Source organism: Cucumis melo, chromosome 6, assembly GCF_025177605.1.
Source record: "Cucumis melo cultivar AY chromosome 6, USDA_Cmelo_AY_1.0, whole genome shotgun sequence".
In the NCBI taxonomy this organism is placed as follows: domain Eukaryota; kingdom Viridiplantae; phylum Streptophyta; class Magnoliopsida; order Cucurbitales; family Cucurbitaceae; genus Cucumis; species Cucumis melo.
In genome coordinates this window covers 20,178,687-20,195,070 of record NC_066862.1, presented here as the reverse complement: position 1 = coordinate 20,195,070, position 16,384 = coordinate 20,178,687, and positions in this window count along the sequence as shown.

Below are 16,384 nucleotides of genomic sequence, written 5' to 3'. Positions count from 1 at the left end.
TAGCTATGACAATCAAATAACAATCAAAAGGCAATTAAATAGAAATAAGAAATACTAAAAATCTAATAAAAATCACATGACACTCAAATAGAAATCTAAACTCAATTAGATAGCAATCACATGATAATTAGATAGAAATCTTCTTTTGATCATGTCAACATCAAATGCAACCTTTGTCAAGTCACATAATCTCCAACTACCATTCTTGTTCTCTAGTGACCGTCCTCGCGTGATGATGTAGATCCTCGCCTAGCAATCATTCTCGTCAAACGAGCTTTTCTTGAGTAACTCTTGTGTGAAATCCTCTACGATTCATTAGTTCTCCTTTTGTTTCTGATCCTACTTTAAGACACTTAAACGCAGTAAAACAGGCATGAATACTTATGTAAAATGTATTTTTAAATATTTATGCTTTTTCAACATAATCATGGCGTTTTGATACACTTCTTCTACATTTTGCCCTAATTATTGTATAAAAGAGGCTAGAATAACTTGTATTTCTACAATACAAATTATCAATCTATAGATCAAAAGCTCTAACAATATGAGATGGGAATTAGCTAAACCCATTAACCATATTAATCAATATTCGTTAACTGTGTGTACACTTCACTAAAGTATCATAGACACACACAAATGCACTCTTCTCACTATAGATATAATTCTGTGTCTATGGATATAGACTAATAACAACAAGTTAGTCCTTTACGAGTGTTTGTAACACAAACTGGGTAAATTACTGTTTTACCCCTGGATTACATCTAAATACTTAAATACCATTGCTTCTATAGTGAAAAATATGCTTATTGTCCAACCATAAACTTCTCTTAGGCCAATGAGAGAATAGAGCCCTTTGTTTAAGCCTCGACGTCACCATTTATGGGAACACTCTTCTACTTATCCTAAGTCGGGAAGAAGTGAATTTTATCTTGTAATATTATGTTCTCAAATCCACACTCAGTCGTGTACCCAAAATGATAAGCTTATTAAGTTAGTGAATTAGTCAGTCTCACTCATACAAATCAAAGGACAATATTTCTTGTGAACAAAAGTCCATATAATACACTCAAGATTAAGAATAAGTCTCTTAGTTCATCCTATTGAAATAGAAATGTACCTAATATTTATGGATTGAGAAATCACGTATGTTTACTCGTTCATCTCATATACAATAGCAAATTAGCTTACCTAACTAGTTAACAAAGTTACATTTAATGATTATTATTCGTGCTTCGATCTTATGCAAACTCATTATATAGAATACCCTTACTCATATATAACTACATGAATGCGTTGGATTATTGGGTTTGTATCAAATACAAAATGGGTCGTATCCATAATGTTACCAGGATAAGATACTCAATATTATCCCTGTACTATAAACTCTTTAGACTATATCTTGAATATTGATTCTTATATATCTCTACATACTATTCAATACTCATTAGACAACCTAGGATATTAGTTTATTTGATTTAGGTTTATTAAGACAAGGTTAATACTAAGTAATCAATAACTTTTATTGAAATGATAACAATATCACTTAATTGATAATAATCAATTATTTACATTTACTATTTACGAATTTTAGGATGTAAAACCAATAAACTCCCACTTGGACTAAAAAAATAGTTAGTGAGAAGTATATAATATTAATAACGACCAACGACTATGAGAATGATAACTAATATGTTCCATGTATCCATGCTAAGAAAGTACATTCCAAATCTTTTTCATGTTTTGTAAGCGCAACTAGTTGAGTTAAGAGAAGATCTAAGTTATGAAGAAGAGCACGTGAAAATCCTTAATAAGAAGAAGCAAGTGCTAAGGAATAAGACCATTCCATTAGTGAAGGTCCTTTGGAGACACCACGGGAAATAAGAAGCAACTTGGAAGGCAGAAGATAAGATGAGAAGCAAGTATCCCTCACTCTTCAACCAAGCATTTTAAATTTTGAGGACAAAATTCCAAAAAAGGGAGGTGAGTTGTAATACCCGTATCTTCTATCCCATTTGGTTGTAGAGAAGTTAAGAAGAGTAATTAAGAGTTTTGCCCAAGAGTCTTAGGCCAAGTCAAAGATCTTGAGATAACATCCCGAGCTGTTTTGAAGTGAGAGAAAAACACAAAGTGTAATCTCGGGACAAAAGCATTGAGACTCGGTCCTGTTCAACTGAGAGAAAAGATAAAGAGAAAATCCTACAGCAAAGGCATAAGCATTCCGGTACTTATCGGTTGAGATGAAAGACAAAAAGGGTTAGAATGTGTTCTCGGGCCATCTCATAGTCGTGTTCGATCGAGACTGAAAGTAGAAAAGGAAAATGTTAGAGTTCTCGAATATGATTTCGAGTACGTCTGACCAAGAAGTATAAAGATCTCGGAGGATCTTGCGTTGATCCCAATCAAGATTATTAAATAAACGCATGACGGAAGATTTTGAAAAATTTCTATCGTGTGAGGGTTTAACGTTTTTTAAACATAGAGTTTCTTTTTAGTACATCAAACTATCATTTCTTTCATTTCTCAATATTTTTACATTGAGAGCAAGATAGAGAGAAGAAGGGAGAGAAGTTGAGATTCCTTGCAAGAGTTGAAGCCAAAGCGGAAGGGTTGTTTGACCAAGCTTTATTGTGGGTTTTCTATCAAGTAGCTATTTGGGGAGTTATGGTGCTTGGCAAGATTTAGCTAAAGAAAAAGAGTAGAGTTGAGGTTCCAACCCAAGTAAGTACAAGTTTCTTTTTCTTTGTTTAAGGAGCTTAAGATGCAAGCTTTTATAGTTAGGACTTCATGTTTTAGGCTCTAAATCTGAACAGAAGCTCATGTTGAGCTAGGACAAACTTGTAGAAGCGATTTTGAGCAAGCTAAGACCACCCAAGAGTTTAAAGAGATCAAGGTTAGTAAGAAAAAAGTTCCCTTGAGTAGAAAAAGGGAAAAAGTAAAGAAGTTGATGTTTCTTTTAATTGGAATCCAGGATTTACTTGATGTTTCCTTGTTGTTTCAGGGCAAGAGACAAATCTATAAGCCAAGGAACTAGCCAAAAGTTGTGAGTGGCAAAAATGAATTTCTAAGCTTGATTTAAGAAATTATGTTTTAAAGTGTGCTTGAGTTTAAACATTTAACATGTTAGATTTATGAATTTATTAACCAGCATGAGTCTACGAGAAAACATGTTTGAGCTGAATTTCAAAGCATTTAAATTGAGAAAATGTTTCTTTGAACATGAGATTTATGAGAATGTGTTGAATGCTAAGTTTTAAAAGTATTCAAGCAAATAATTTATTTAAAGCAAAGCTAGATTTGAGACTTGCTTAATCCAAGAGACCTACATAAGCATGCTAACTCAAGTAAGTTAAAGTTTTAACATGAGATTTTTGCATATGTTTTAGTCTATACCGAGATGTCTTGAATCGATAGTAACCTAACGGGAAAGATTGTCCTGTACACAGACGTCGTGTGATGAGGGTATCCGTAGATGCCTAGAGTTTCCATCACATAGACTAGATAAGAGATGAATGTCTATATGGATGCCTAAATTTTCCATCTTGTGATAGCTATAGCGACATAGGGTGCTATCGGTGCCTAGAGTTCCATCTCGCAGGTACCGTATCACGTGATAAGGTTCCACGCCTAGAGTTTCATCCCATAGATACATGAAATTCAATGTATAACAAGAAAGGAAAGAAAAAGTTCAAAAGCTAAGTTTGAAAATAAAGTTTCTTTGCTAAGTTGATGTGTTTATTGCTCAAAGTTTTTATTATCATGTTTTATTTTAAAAGCTATCACTCATGGAGCTTTATACCTCACCTTTCATTGTTTTGTTTTCCTTACGAGTAGAGATCGTAGCCTTAGCGCCAGTTAGAGCTCTGCCTACTCTGCTAGAAGTTTGACTAGATTTTTGTATGAATCATTTCAAACATGCATGATAAGTTGTACTGAGCTAGTAAAGGGCTTAGTTGTTGTTGTCTGTAATAGACTAGTAAAAGAGTTTTGATTTGAGTTTTGTAATAATGTTAAGTGGTTGAGGCTCTCAACTTAGTTTTGTCTATATAAGACTTGTTGAATAGATTGTCCATTGGTGGGATAAATCTGAAGATGCTTCTAAAGCTTAATTTTTTTTTTTTTTTTGTATTTCGAGTTTAGACACTTTCTTTCCGCACCTTATGCTAAGTTTATTTAAAAGAGATAGATAAGAGTTACATATTAAGCAGAGCCAACAGGTATCATTAGAAGGAGAACATGTCGATCATTTCATGCCACATCATGGGTCTAGTGAGGAGGTGCTCCGAGATGAAATGTGACAAGAAGGCTCCTTGGAGTTGGATACCGCACTATTGTTGTCACAATATAAAATGAAGGGCAAGTTCATGTTTGGAACAACTTTGAAATCATTTAAGAACTTTATGAGTCAAACTACTTTCATTTGTTGCTTCATAAGCAACTACATACTCAGCCTCTATAGTGACGTCTACATTACATCCTTGCTTTGATATTAAACTGTACACCCCCTCCTAGACTTCCTTCTCTAAGCTTTAAGAGATGGCATGAAGACAACAAACACCATTCTTCTCTCAACGACACTTGTTGATGTAAACTTGACTAATAACTTTACTATGCTAAGAACAACTGGAAAGATATGCATAATACTCATGATATAATTTAACAGAGGAGTGTAACTCATCACATAAAATAACATACATAGTCTTAAGAAGACAAACTAAAGTTTTGTATACTACATCATCCTTACTTGTTTTAAAGGCTTATTAGAGTGAAATTCATCCCCACAAACCAACACGAGTCCTTTCAGCATGTTTTGTCCTTAGTCAACATGCATTCTAGAAAAATTCCCAGAAGGTGACCTAACATAAGATTGTTCCAAGTTGAGCATGCTTTGTCACACCCCACCCCGAGCACCTCTTTGCTTGGCCCAAGATATGGCGTGAAGTCAACCGATGTCGCTTTCCTTCTTAAAAACGCCAACTAACCCTGATTACTTATCCTTTACAACGCTAAGTAACTTGAGTAAATTAAAAAACTGATGCAGTAGACTAACATGATAAACACACATCAACAATCTTTATTACACATGCTAAAAAGAAGTCAAGACTAGATACCATTTACTACAGGCTTTTCTTTTATACCAAATAGGAACTTATAACTTATACAACTAAAATTAACCCTAATTATGTACAACACCAAGGCAAACCTAAGTACTAACCAACATAAAAAAACTATCTACAACTTTGCACAGTAGACTTGGAGACAATGGTCAAGCTCTCGGATCATGATCTCATCCTGGAAAGTGGGAAAAACATTTGGAAAGGGTGAGCTAAAAAGCCTAATAAGTAACGATTTTAATAAACATGCTTTTAAAACAATCTAACTCTAAACTTTATTCTTTGCTTAAATAATAAAACATAACATCGAATCATAAAATTTTTAATACCTCTTTCTTTACAAACTCATTCTATTTTTCAATTGCTATACCACATGAATCACAAAAATGGAATTTGAGACACTCTAGTAGGCCCTCATCATGAGATATGATATTTACGAGATAGAATCTAGGCATTAGTAGTGCCTTATCTCGTATTATTTACGATGAGGTGGGTAACCTACAGATCTTCATCTCAAGAGATGACAAAAACTAGATATCAGATCTGTAGAACTTTTATCTCATGAATTTGTCAAAGTGATAGGTAACTAGGTATCTACTGAATACCTCTTCATTAAAGGAACCTCTGTGCACAAGAAATATCCTCCGAAAGGTTGCTATATATATTAGACGGTATAGTCTAAAATATTCTAAAATCATTCTTTAGTTAAATACTTATCATAAACATACTTGCTTTGTAAATCTCATAAGTAAATTCATCATGAAATACATGCTTGTTAAATATTCCTAAACTCATGCTTTGGAAATACTTTATAAATCAGTATACTCAAATATTCATACATCAAAACATGCTTAAACATTTGATAATAAATCATATTTAGAAATCAACTTTAAACTCATTTTGTCACTCATAGATGGTAGCTCAAATCCTTGGCTGATAAATTTACTTGATCTACTCTTGACCTAAATAATGAAAAATAATTCCATTTATTTCCCTTGAGTCATAAAAATATTGAAACTTTGTTTAAAACTTCCCAAAATACTAAAAAAAGCTTGAAAACACCCATTTGGCATGGTTGGCGCATAGGGGGTGGGCGACAAGGTTGGCACACGTGCGTAGGGCCTGGGCAGACCTTGTCACATGCTAACCTTGCAAGGGGGCATGTCGCGTGTGCCTTGCATCTCGTGTGGCCCTTCTCGCGTGTGCAGGCTTGTCCGTACGCTTGCTTGGTTGTGTGTAGACTTATGCATGGCTTGCTTTGCATGGGGCTGTGTGTCCAACATACCCATCAGCCCTTCGCTAACCTCTTTTAACCAAATTTCATGCCCATCTCGCCTAACATAAGACACTACTCAACCAACCACCCTCATTGCCCTGAACTCTATTTTTTGGCTAGAGCCTTAACTTCACTTTAGAGCTTAATATCTTAAAATCCAGAAACTCAAATGAAAATATTTCCTGCTATAAAGCTACTAAAAAATGTCTTAACTTTCTTATCTCAAAGTTTCAGCAAAAAAATTCCACGTATTGTGTTATGTAGCCTCCTTGAGATAAATTGAACTAGCAACCCCAACTTAGAAAATACATCAATTTATAAACCTTTGAGATAAATTTGAGCAAAAATGTACAAGTAATTTGGGAGCAATTCCAATCTGAAGTGATATGAGCTTTACATGAAAATTCTTGACAACTCCTACTCGCTGAAATTTAACTAAGCATACACATGATAATGGAATACAATACATGCGCAATGGATAAACGGATCGAAATTTTACCCTAAATGCATATAAACTATATTTAGAGGTTAACATGCATTAAGAACCCTAATTACACTAAATTAAGGTTAAAAGAAACATACCTTTGAAGCCTCTCGATCCTCGCAATTTCCTCTGAACTCGAGCTAGGACCACTACTAGTGTTGACCCACTATTCTTCAAGTTTTAAGACATAAATTCTAACACATGACACCTGTAAAGCACTTCACCGGCTCTACTTCTTCATCATCTCGACTAACTAAAATGCCAACATCAAGCAAAACTCCTTGCTAACCTCACTTGACATATTCGCTAACCTTTTCTTGCATAGCCATACGAAACTAACCTCTACAGAAGCCTTCTTGTCAAGTCAAAACGCCCCAAATAACCTTCAAGACATGTTTTCTCGCCTAGTCTAGACGCCAAGCACTTTTTAGAGGTTTTTTTCATCTTTCTCAGCCACACATCACAACACCAACTTGTCGCTAAGCCTATGTCCTAAATGCCAAGATAACCTCTTTAGAGGTTATTTTCTCCTCTTTTGGCAGCCCACCAAGCCCAAAGCGCCTAAGGTGTGGGCTTAGTCAAATTTTCTCACTTTTTTCAAACTAACCTCTTTAACTCTTAAACCATGACTACTTCACTTTCCTTTCTTTTTTTCACCTACTATGACACATTTACAATGTCATTTCTTAACCCTACTTTTCCATCTTTACTTCTTTGAAAATCATCCTTTCAAACTCTTTGAAAATTCTAAGTTCCTTAGGGTTCGGGGTTTACACGCTTAACTTTGGAGTTCCTATGATTGAGTTATCGAAAAGGTAGGTGGACCTTGTTGGTATATGTAGTAACTTTTAATTCTTCCTTAATCTTCCTTTCTATCCTTACGATCTCTCTCATTCAGATGTGATGCAAATCAGAACGTTACACTACAAGACAATCTCTTGGTGTTTCTCAAACTTCTTATAACATATATATACAAGCCAAAATGCATGAATGGAGTATAAGATATATAACAACAAAAACTAATGCTATATATCAAACAAGTAGCCATAAGTTAAGCTCTGGGATCACTATCTCTATCTAGAAAGTGAGAAAATATTTTGAAAGCATGAGCTAAAACCCAATGAGTGACTATGTTTTAAGCAAAACATGCTTTATAAATCCATAAGTAAAAATACATAGCAAAACAGTACATGAACTTTTCAAACCTTTCTCATTCTCTCTATACCCTGAATCTAAACTTGGGAATGTTAAAGTTAAATCAATACCATAACTTTGATAAATATAAAACTAGGTACTAATAGAAAAATTGAATTAATGCTATTAGTCCTGCTCTGAGATGTGTCAATAGGCATCTAATTGCGACCCTCATCTCAATATAACTCTGTGCACAATATACTCCCCCATAAGGTTATAATAAATCTCAAGATAACTCATGTATAGAATAAAATATACTTATAAACTCAAGCTTTAAAACTTAAATAATTCAAATTTCAACTTTATACTTTTTAAAGCATAGAAATAACATGCTTAAACAAATCTATTCATTTAGCAACTTATACTTTTAAAACATGCTTTGTTAAATCATCCACATGCTTAAATACTTGAAAAACTTAGCTTAAACTCATGCTTTGTACTTGCTTAGGATTTCTTTTGCTTTTGAAATCAAACTCAGCTAAATCTCATGCTTTGTAAATACCTTAATGGGTAATTATAATAGGTAGCGATTTTTAGAATAATTATTAAGTATGTAGCAATATTTTAAAAAAATTGCAAATATAGCAAAGTCTATCAGTGATATACTTCTATCGTTGATAGACTCTTATGGTTTATCAGTGATAGACTAACATTTGCTACATGGTCTATCGGTGATAGACTCCTATCATTGATAGATTTTGACAGATTTTGCTATATTTGCAATTTTTTTAAATGTTGCTATATACTTAATTATTTTGAATATAATTACTACATTTGCAACTATCCCATAAATTAAACTCAAGCTCATGTTTTTTAATAAGGTCTCAAGCTTAACTTAAACTCATGCTTTTGTAAACATCTTGGTATATTCACTAAGTTTGAAAATAATTATTCTAGCTTAAAAGTCAAGTTTAAAATAAGTATTTAAACACATTTTGTCACTCACAGATTAAAGTTAACTTCTTTAGATATATAAATTTTCCAACTTCTTCTTTCCCTGAAATAAAAGAATTCTCTTAATCCAGAAACAACCCAAACTTTGCTAAAAAATTTCTAAAACATAGAAAATGGCCTAAGAATGGCATTTAGGCATGCATGACACATGGAATGGGCGACAAAAGGTTGCACACTCATGCACAAGGCCCATCAAGGTGTCAGGCCACGTGCTAACCTCACAATAGGTCTTGTAGTGCACCCCATGGCCACATGGCCCTTGCCGTATGCTTAGCCCCTTACGCACATGGCTTGCCGTATAGCCTTAGTGTGCGTCCATTGTTGCTTGGCTATGCATTGGGTTAGCCTAACACATGTTCAACACCCCAAAACTTACCATATTACATGTATAGCTTAACGTATAACCTCCCTGATGCTCGACCACACATAACATGACTGCCCCCACTACCCAGACTCCTGTATATTCCATAATTCACATTCAACTTGCTAAAATCATAACTAAAAATCCATTCATCAAATTAAGAAACTTTCTTCTAAAACATTTCTTAGAATCCTCTTAACTATCTTACCTCCAATGTTTAGCTCAAAATTCCAAGTATTGAATCATTTAGTCTCAGATCTTTTAAGGTTGTTTTAAAATCACTCGAAAACTAACATTCCTTGGTGTTCTTAAATCTTTGAGTTCCTTTCAAGAATTCTTTCTCTTTGGTAGCCCTCACCAAAAAAATACTAATAAGGGTCATTTTAAGACCAATTTAACTAAAATTACACAAGCCAAATAGAAGAACTAGTGATATGAACTTTGCTTAAATAGATAGTCTTGCATATCAAACTTGTGTCACCTCCTACTTGCTGAAATCTAAATGCATTCATGATTGGCCATCTGTAGTCCACTTAATTAGGCACTTATTCAATGATTAGAACTCAACCACACTCACTTAAACATATGACACTATCTGATAAATTATAGAAATATAAGTTATTGTAACTTTTTAAGCAGAATAATGGAGCAAAATTGTGATGTAATAGGGAATAACATGTAGCAAAATATACTAAATAAGATCAATGCAATTTGCGAATCACAAAAGATAAAATGCCTATTTATCATGATTTTCATTATCTTAATGGAGATTTTTAGTAAAAAGAAGTGGAAAGCGAAATGAAGGAATCATCTTAGGCAGGCAAAACCTTGCATAATCCAACTAGGCAACCAACGAAAAGATATAAGGTGATAAAGATCGCTAGAAGACAAGAAAAAATGGTGAGATTGTCAACATAAAGAACAAAATGACATCTTCAACACCACATGACAGTGCTCAGAAGTCAAGGAATTAATGGTGCATCAAACCACGTGCAATTCCATCATAAAATGCCTATAAATACGAAAGCATCTCTTTCATTTCGAGTGTGTGTGAACTTCGGTGAAAGAAATCCAACTTCATCCCTAATATTTTTTTTTTTGTACTTTAGATGAAAGCTTAGAGTGAGAGTTGTAAAGAATCCATACCTCATTTCCTCTCAATTTTGTATTAGGCATAAAATGGATCAAAGAACAAAAGAGATTGTGGTATGAGACTTGACTAATTTATTTTCCTTTACATTTGTAATTTGTCTTTCAGTTGTATTGATGGTTTAAACTTCATGGCTGAGAGGCCTAAAACTTTTATTATGAATGTAATGATATTTCACTTTCATTCTCTCATTTCTTTACTTATCACATGCTTGAATTCTCTATGTTATGAATAACGCACAAAGAAGAAGTAATTTTTAGAAAACTCAGGTGTTCTCAGCATTTATCTTGTTTACTCAGAGCTTCATTCAATGCCTAATTCTATTCGAAAGAATGAATTAGGTATTAGAAGTTAACTACTTGAAAGAGCAAGTAACTAAGACCTCACTAAACAAACGTTGAAGGGATTTTAGTAATACTATCGCTTCTATGGATCATTCCTTAACATATATATTAGAAATGCAAGTGTGTGTGGCAAAAAGGCGCTAGAAGGCTGCTTGCCTTAATATATGATGGAACATAATTAATTTTAACAAGAAGGATTAGATATGAACCGTGTAACAATTTCAATATTTATGTCTCGAAAGGCGAGCAAGTATGGTAAAGACTTTGAGAGAAAGTCTGCCTTAAATTGGAATTAGTTAAAAAATTTATATCGCTTCAAGAAACTAATTACTCTCCTTGAATTATGTTATGACGTAAAGAATTTTCCTTCCTTATTCTAGATTACCCAAAATTTCTTACGATCGACCCTGACTTACCCAAGAAACCTCTCTTTTCACTTATACTTGGACAAGATGGAGGAAAAATTGTATGCAATAGACATACCAATAGAGTTAAACAACATATAAGATTAAGTTTGCCCCTTTCATCGCATGATCTTAACTTTGTCACCTAGCTTAGTCGCATACTTAGAACCACAATGCTACATTCACGATAGAATTATAAAGCACATATATATTTAGAAACAACTAAGTTTTGGTGCCGTTGTCGAAAAATTATTGATGGGAATTTTAATTTAATGTTTATCTTGGTCTTACGTAGAAAGCTCAATTTTTGTTGAATCGCGTGTTTATCCAAAGAGCAGTGAACAAGTTGATGAGGATATGAGAGAATCGAATTTGACCTAAAAATTCAGTGAACCTTTCGACACATAAGCAAAGAAAGAAGATAGAGGCGAGTACAAGACCAAATGGCAAATCTAACCAACAATCCATATGTCCCTTTAGAGCCTAATGACCAAAATGAAAATAGAAATCCAAATTTAGGTGATATGAATAAAAATGTTTCCCCCGAAAATGCTATCCTATACTGATTGCCCATAATTTAAATAGACTCATATGAGAATATGTTGCACCCACTCTGTATGTACACCTTGGTATCGTGTACCTTGCTTTTAGTAATTCTAGATTTGAGATGAAGTATGTCATGTTTCAAATGATCTAGTTCACGACAGGCCAGTTTGGGGATATCCAGACAAAGATCCCTAGGACCACATCAAGAGTTTTTATTCAATAAGTTCCTCCTTTCACTTACCTAGCATTTCACAAAAAGAGCCCTGCCTTACTTTCTTTCCAGTTCACCCTTAAGGATGACACGAAAAAGTGGGTAGGAACCTTAGAGGCAGGTGAGGTAGCTTCGTGGGATCAACTGATAGAGAAATTCATGAAGAAGTTTTTTTTTTACCTCATGAGAACTCCATACGACGGAGAGATATCATGAACTTTGAGTAGAAAGATAAAGAAACTTCTTTTTACAGGTGGAATAGGTATAAGAGGTTAATTAGGGCATGCCTGTATAATGGTATTTTTTAGTGCATACTGATTGAAGTTTTCTACCAAGGGCTGAACATCGAAATGCAATAGAATGTTGATGTTGTGTTCGCTAGAGCTGGAGGATTGATGAGCAAAACATATACTCAAATCAAGGATACATTGGATGCAATATCCCATAATCAGAAAGAATTTGAGGATAACAACTTTTGCTCAGGCGAGGAAATGAAAAAGGTTTTGATAATAATGCGGTAACAACAGTTCAAGGACAAATGATTGCAATGACCAACTTGCTTCAATCAATGGCCTTAATGCTAGTTAACAACGAGAGCAGTCAATTTCAAATGACTAAGCAAATTAAGGAAATAAGATGCATGAGATGTATTGGTCCATATGACACAAACACATGCCTATAGAATATGGAGACTGTTACATACATTAAGAATGACCCCCTCTCTAACACCTACAATTCTTATTGGAGGAACCATCCTAACTTTGGATGGGAAAGAAATAGTCAACAACAGCAGAACAAATAAACGACCATGGTGGACGTAGTGAAACATCTGGTTATCATAAAAACGATCATAACGTTAGGCCACATAATCCCCATCCTCAAAATCAGAATACTACACCTTCTTCAACCGCTTCAATATAAAACCTTCTAAATGAGAATATGCAGAAGAATAATGTCCTTATGCAGAGCCAAACCGCCAAGATTCGAAATTTGGAAGTGCAAACTAAGTGAGGTAGTTAATAGGCGAGTTTACAAGAAGACCAAAGGGATACCTATCGAGCAACACTAAAACATCAAATTGATGCTGGGGGATTTGAGAAATAGTAGTATAAAGGTGTTACATTGTGAAGCAAAAGGCCCTTGGCCATCCGTAAATTTGACCAAGAATGTAGAATATTCACTCCTTTACCCATAAACACCACAAGTGACTCAAACCATAACATTAGTAATATTCCCACTAGTAATTTTTCTTCAACTAATGATTTTTTTTCTTGTAGAACAACATACACAAAACAAGGAAACAAAGAAGGATAGGCGAGATTCTTAACATAGAAAGATGTCCAACCAGGCGTTAACCTTTGACCATTTGCTGCCTCCTTCATTTCTTGGTCGCCTAAAGAAGAAAGGCAACAAAAAAGTATCCTTCTTTTTCTCTAGTCAATCTGTAAGTGAGAGCTTAGAGTATGAGTACAGAAGACGTCATTTTTCATTTTTTCCTAACTTGTAATGTTCATTTCTTCACTTACCATTTTTGTATTTCTTTACAATGTATGTATTTGTTCATATTGTACACTGGCCTAAGGCCTACATTCTTTAATATATTGCATGTTTATGCCTTTCCAATCTATCATTTCTATTCTATTCATCTGTCAATGTTTTATTTGTAGTTTAGTCTTGTGATAAGTTCTTGATAAGAAGTTCAACTTATAATTTTTATTTCGTTAGTTGAGCTATAGTCATCACTTGACCAATGTTTATCGCCAACTACCCAAGAGGGAAAGTAGCAAGGATATGACTAACGTGCGTAAGGAGGAGTTTGGAGACAAACTCCACCTTATCGAGATAACTTCCATCATTTGTACCCCGAAAGAAGAACAAGTGTGGGTTTTAGGCACCGAAAGGCTGTCACCACTAAAAGAGAAGTTTTATAAGTCTTATAAGTGAAACCTTCTAGATATATCTCGCCTGATTAGGTTGTGTCATTTGTACCCCGATAGGAGGACAAGTGTGGTGTGTAAAGACTTCGAGAGGAGCTCGCCTTAATCATAAACTAGCTATAAGAGTCATATCGAATCAAGACCTTCATGACCTAATCGCCTAGTATTACATAGACATTCCTTCACCCATTCTTAATACAAGTTAGTTCGCACCTTCATTTTGCATCCATCTAATTCATCTTTTACAAATCCTCTAGTGTAGATAAGTAGACATAGTTAAACATACATTTCATTATACTGTATAGAAATTCTTTTATACTACCTGAATGACGAGTAAATCCTAAAACTAACTGTTGATATCAATTCGGTGTGTTCGACTCTGGATCATCCAAATAAACTTATTGTTTCGCTTATACTTGGGCAAGCAATAGGAAAACTTGTAACCAACGAGGACTTAGCTCTTATTCAATAAAGAGATACATAGTGAGCACTTTGCATACAATGATCACGATCGATGACTTATGACATAGAATTAATTACGCATATAACCAACCCTGAGTCCGAGTTTAATATTACTGTTCATAGATCCATTAGGTCTTCTTTTTAGCTCATAAAGGGCATTGTGGTTATTTTGTTTTGAATGTAATTTTGAAATATTCAAATTTACTTAGGAAAATAATATAACATATGGTGATACATCATAATATAAAATTTACATTTTAATTAAACTTTATAAAATGTAAATTAAATTTTGGATATGATTCAAAGTTAATTTATTAGAGAATTAAATATTTGGAGGAGTTCAAATAATTAATTAATGTGAATTTGTTTCATATTAAATCTATAGATTGAAATTAACGCGTATCAAATACACATTAAAATTATAGGATATGACAGAAATATAATTGTATATGATTCAAATGTATGTCAAATTAAATATGTAGTAATCAATTAAGAGGAATTGTAAAAAATGAAAAATTTGATAAAATATCTACAACATATAGCAAAATTTCAGATTCTATCAATGATAGACATTGATAGACATTGATATGCTTCTATCAGTGATATTGATAGACAGTAATAGAAGTTTTTAATGTTTATCATTGATAAAATCCAAAATTTTGCTATATGTTGTAAATATTTTAGTTTTCACTATATTTAAAACTGTCTCATTAATTGATTATTAATCGTTAATTTGATTTGATTATGTTTTATTTATTTAATTAATTGAATTAAAACTATAAGTTATTTGAGAGATGTTCAATTAAATATGATTTAAATAAATTATTAATTAAATTGGATTTATTTAATTAATTGAATGTTATTATTATACTATTTAATTTATTAAATATCTAAAACTAATTCCCACATTTTCGTGGAGTTATCTGAAACATGGGGTGAATTCCTCTTTGCCATATATAACCTTTAAAAGTAAAGGTGAGACGATGATCAAATAGAGTCACATAAAGGTTCCTGGGTGAGATCATGTCTTCTTCTTCTCTGTTAAAACTCTCAAATTCCCTAATATTTCTAAAAGGTTTCCACCAACCTTTCAACCTCAATTCTTAGAGAATATGAAGGTAGCTAAATGGTAGTGTTCGTGACTTTCAAAAGACATTTGTAGATTCAGAGACGTCAATGTACATAAGAATCTTTTCTATTTAATATATAATTTTCACAAACATGTTTAGCCAATTTTACAGTATACTGAATGTAATTTATTTTGCCAATGAATGTGTATTTTCAAAATTCCAATTAATTTGAGTTTGATTCTATGTATGCATCCGCTACATTAGGACTTTTATCCCTAAAGTTTCATTATACTTAAGTTATGTTTAAAACAATTCTATTAATATCACAGATAGCACTGATATAAGTATCATTATCAACGTCTATCAATTATATAATTGTATCAGTTTCTATCTTTGATAGGCATTGAATGATTTCTATTTGCATCTATCTATTATAGATATTGATAACATATTCTATCACAACCATCTAAAAGCAACAAAATTCAAATTTGGTATCCAACTTCATGAGTAAATCAAGTTTAACACCAAAATTTATCGGGTGTTCAAGAAATCGTAGTTCTCTATCTCTTGGAGGGAGTATGAGTGGCAGAGTTAAGAGGAGCATCAACGAAGATGCTGAAAATGGTGAGAGTAAGATCAATAAAATTCAGGAGAGATAAGGTCGAGGAAGGAGGAGAATGAGTGAGAATGATTAAAGGAAAGGGAAGTATGAAGGTTTTTTTGTTGTGAGAGATTAAGTTTCATAGAAGAAAGGATGGGAAGTCTACGAGTCTTGAAAGGTAGAACGGAAGAACCAAGAGGTTGAGGACGATGGAGAATTTATCCGAGGAAGCCATCGATAAATTGAATTGATGAAGGAAGAATGGAGTGAGGAGGAAAA